The 4,485-nt window shown below is 32.4% G+C and overlaps 1 non-coding gene across 1 annotated transcript; it reads right to left on the reverse strand.

Annotated features, from left to right (window-relative positions):
* Positions 1 to 3,011: 3,011 nt before the first annotated feature.
* LOC118594355 lies at positions 3,012 to 3,195 on the reverse strand. The gene has a single exon (XR_004946346.1). It is a non-coding gene; the product is annotated as a U2 spliceosomal RNA (small nuclear RNA).
* Positions 3,196 to 4,485: the final 1,290 nt, after the last annotated feature.

Consider the following 4,485-nt stretch of genomic DNA (forward strand, 5'->3'; position numbering starts at 1 on the left):
TCTTAACATCCAATAAAATTTTTTCTAGAATTCATATATTTATATAAACCTTGTTATTCAGGTAAGGTTTAGACTTACTGATTCATTATTAACAAGTTGAACACACCACAGATAATGAGTTAGTGTGCATTAAATTAGATTTAAAACTAACTGTAGAAAAAAGAATAATTGTGACTTCCAAATTTTGGTTCTTTTATCTTGGGGTCTGCTCATTGGAGGGATAATTATGCCAAGAGAATTTTCATGAAAAGACACAAACAACAAGATGACATGCTGATGACATGCCTATGGTCACAAGGATGTCCTAAATACCCTACTCATATCTTAACAGTAAATTTGAAAGGAATATGGTAGTGTATGCCCAGAAGCCCAATTCCTAGGAGGCTGAATCAGGAGGAATTATGTTAGAGGCCAGTTTAGAGAGAGTCTATGTCAAAAAAAAAAACACAAGAAATAAAACAACAACATGGAAAAATGCTTTAATTTTCATTGTATTAAATATAGTTGTATATTCTAGATGCATAGAACCTGAGGTAACATATATTGATATTGTTAAGACACTATGTTTAATTTATTACTAACCAATGTTCAATTGTTATAGGAATTTTTCAACTCGAATTTATTAGATATATTTAAGATTTTATAATATGTATTTATATTCTTTCTCATAAATTTGGGGGACTTAAATAACCTTTGTAAAATGATTTAAAAACCACATATATTTCTATAGCTAAGCATTTTTGCCACTACAGTCTAGACAATAATAAAAATGTTTGATAAAAATTGATACTATTTTACAGGAAAAAATAAAATGGAACGCCTGGTAATAATGGCAATAGTATATAACAATAATAATCTATTTAAGACCTTTTATGTATTTATAAAGAAGATGTATATTCTGTCTCCATTCATTAATTTTCAAGTATTAAACTAAAATATTGATACCTGAATATTCTATAAGCTTGAAAATGTTTAGTGAAAACATTCTGTCTTTGGTATAAAAACAGTGCTGTGACATACTTGGCAAAATCTCAATTATCAGTTGCTGATGTAAATGCTGATTCTGGCATTGGGTCAAACATTAGATGATGCTGCCATCCAGAATTTGAACCAAGTCAATGATAGAGAGGGAACTGTTCATTCAAATCAACAATAGTAACAGAAAAATCCTTTAGATTTAGACTTAGAACATTGGTGATTACATTGTAGAAAAGCAACTCAAAATAAATCCTTTTGAACAAATCACTAAAGATGATATCTCCAAGTCTTATTATATCTAAATCTCTTTCTTTTATCTATTTATCTATCTATCTATCTCTATATGTACATATATTCTTTGCCTACTAGTTCTTTCATTTTGCTTTCTTCTTTGCCAAGTAACAGGGGGCTGTTTTCATGCAAGCATTACCATAGAATGCATTATAACACATTCTGTGAGACAATGTCAGTGGTGCAATGTGATAACCATTCTATATTTATTGTGATCCATAAGTATTTTCCTATTTTTCCGTAACTATTTTAACTATTATTCTATGTCAATATATACAGAAAGTTTAATATTTTTAATTTATTAGAAAGTGTCTTCTCTCTGTGTTAAATGGCAGAAGAGATAAAGACCTGTCAGAATAATTTGTGAGGTATAAATTCTTTTATGGAGTTTAAACTCGGGAGTTTAAAAGAATCAACAATGACCTGGGATGAGATGCCAATCACTATTTTATGATGTTCAAAACTCTGATTTCCTACAAACACTATACATTATTAATATGGCTTCAAAATAGTAATTACAAATGCTAAAAATATTTGGAAAATGTACCTGTCTACTGTGAATGTTTTAATATTAAAACTATAAAAATTAGTAGTTTGTAAGTTCATGAGTTCCATGTTATGATTTCATAAACACAATTATATTACATAATAGTATACTATTGAGTAAATGCAACATTCAGGGGTTTTGTTTTTAATCCTATGTGCATGTTCATGCAACTTTGCTAACAGATACCGATGTGTTCAGGAGCTGACACTATGTTGTTCACCCATTTGAACAATGCCATAAAACTTTCAGACAGCTCTTCCTGCATGGAATAACACAGACAGGCCCAATAATAAAAGCATGATTCAGGGCTCAGTAAGGCTAACTGTGAGGAAGAAATACAATAAAAGCCTACAAGAGATGGTGTAGATTTGGAAATGTCGTTCTTCTTGTTTTGTTGCTCTTCATATCCTTGGGCTCACTGTAAAGATACGTCAAGTAAAATCAATGCAGACAAAGGTCATTTCTGTTTTGATGTATGATTTTATATCTGAGATTATTCACATAAGAATTTAAAGTGCTTGAATGTCCACTATACAACCAATATAGGCAAAGACCAAGAGACTGTGAGACTCTTTAACTCCCAGGTGCCAGACAAGTGAATTGGTTGTCTTCCAAGTATGTATTCTCCCTAGGAGTTCAACTGTAAGCCTTTCATTTGGGAATATGAACTATGCTAAACCTAAAATGCATCTTCAGTAAGAGAAATGCATACAGATAGTGTTGAGAACATTTTGATGATTTTGCAAATGGTCCCTAAGAATAAAGAAGATGGAGAAAAATTGACATTACTACGGGAATTAAGCCACAGGTCAACCACACCAGGGGCTGACATCTCAGTAATTGTAAGAACACTGCTTGAGCCTCTGAAAACTTGAACCAAATTATTCACCAGTGTGTCTGGAAGATCAGAGAAGCAGCATTACTGGTAACACAACCTAGGTACAAGAATTCAGAAAGACCTAGGATCAGTATGGACAAACACAGAGGGTGATTTTTGACGACTCTTCTTTCTGTGACAATCCTAAACCCCATAGAATGACAGACTTAATGACACTTAAGTTGTATTCTTGTTACCTTTCCCAAATAACCACATTTGCTGTTTATACAAATAAGGACTATTTGTATGTCTAATGCACATTTGATTTTCTTTTATTTCTACCTGCTTGTGCATAATATTTATTTTATCAGAGGGATACTACTGTTCTTGGAAATACTTAAATACTGGATCATTGCACAGAGAAATCTGGGAAAGCTTTCATAACAAGACTTTCCTCCAAAAATTCATTTACTATATTTTCCTTGGATAGAGGACACAGTAGGTATTTAATTCATAGGGACAGATCCATAACCTGATATTAGCCAAAAGGCCAAGAAGCAATCCAAAGCATATTTCTAAGATATGATCACTGTGACTGCAGCTGAAATAAGTACTTCTCAATATCTTATTCATGGATCTATCTATAATCTGACAGGGTCATGTTTTAGTGATTCTCTTTTAATGATGACAGTTATGTCTCTTTCCATTGAATTCCTCATATGGAATTGCAGAGTTTGAGACACAAGAGTTAATTTTTTTTTCTGAGAATAGGAGATGATCTATATTCCCAGTTAGATAATGTATTACAATGAAAGGTATGTGAATACTGGGATCAAAGTTTGAATATAATTATGATTTTTAATGGAATTATTTCATTGAAGAGATAGTCTCATATTTGTAGTCATGGTCAGTCATAAATATTACTAAATTCAGACATACAATAAATTCTATTGTAGGGAGCTTCTTGCTAATGATTCTGTATTTTTCTGTACTTTATTATTTTGGATACCCAGCAAGTCTATATTCTCCAGTTGTGAATTTTTGATAAGACTATTATTGGACATAAATGTGCTTCCTGTTATGGATACCTAAAGAGAAAATGTAATCGGTACCTTCCTGTGGTCAGATCAAGACACTGATGATGAGATTGGATTCTTCGCATGCTGAGGAAAAGAAAGAGATCTAGCATCACAAAGCTTTATTTAGTTAAATAACTGTGGGCTGGTAACAACAGAGAAATAAAGACTATTGCTTGTTTACTCTTCATACCTACAAGGAGATCCCTTACACACAGGTAAATTTACAAACCCCAGAAGAGGTAAAAACACAAATGTGACCCAATGCTGCCCCCATATGGCTGAGATGCCAAGTGCTCATTAATTTTTCAGTTGCGTGGTTAGCCCCAATCTTCCATTCTTCTTCCTTCCCAAAGAAAAACATTAAAATCACAGAAAATCTTTCATTTTCTGTCAGTATCACATGCAGAAGTAAACTACATATCTTGGAAATAATGTTCCAGATTTCTCCAATGTGAATTTTCAATATGTGCATCAATTAAACACATTAAAGCTAACCTCAGAGGCACCAAAATGTATTGGTGCCACATTTAGAACAGAAAGAAAAGCTTTTCCTTTGAATAATTTGACCAGGAGTGAGTTCAAGTTTGAATTCTTAGGTTTTCTCCCTTTTCTGTTTATCTTTAGTTTATGGTTTCTGGCTTGTCTGTTGTTTGTTGTGTGTCTATCTGTTTCTCCCTGATGTCTAACTGTGAAACATCACAAATAGCATCATATGTGGAAAGAATGGGGGATTATTCACAGAAATATTTAACTGAGTTTTACAGTGAATTAAA

The sequence above is a fragment of the Onychomys torridus genome, chromosome 12 (genome assembly GCF_903995425.1).
Source record: "Onychomys torridus chromosome 12, mOncTor1.1, whole genome shotgun sequence".
NCBI classification, from domain to species: domain Eukaryota; kingdom Metazoa; phylum Chordata; class Mammalia; order Rodentia; family Cricetidae; genus Onychomys; species Onychomys torridus.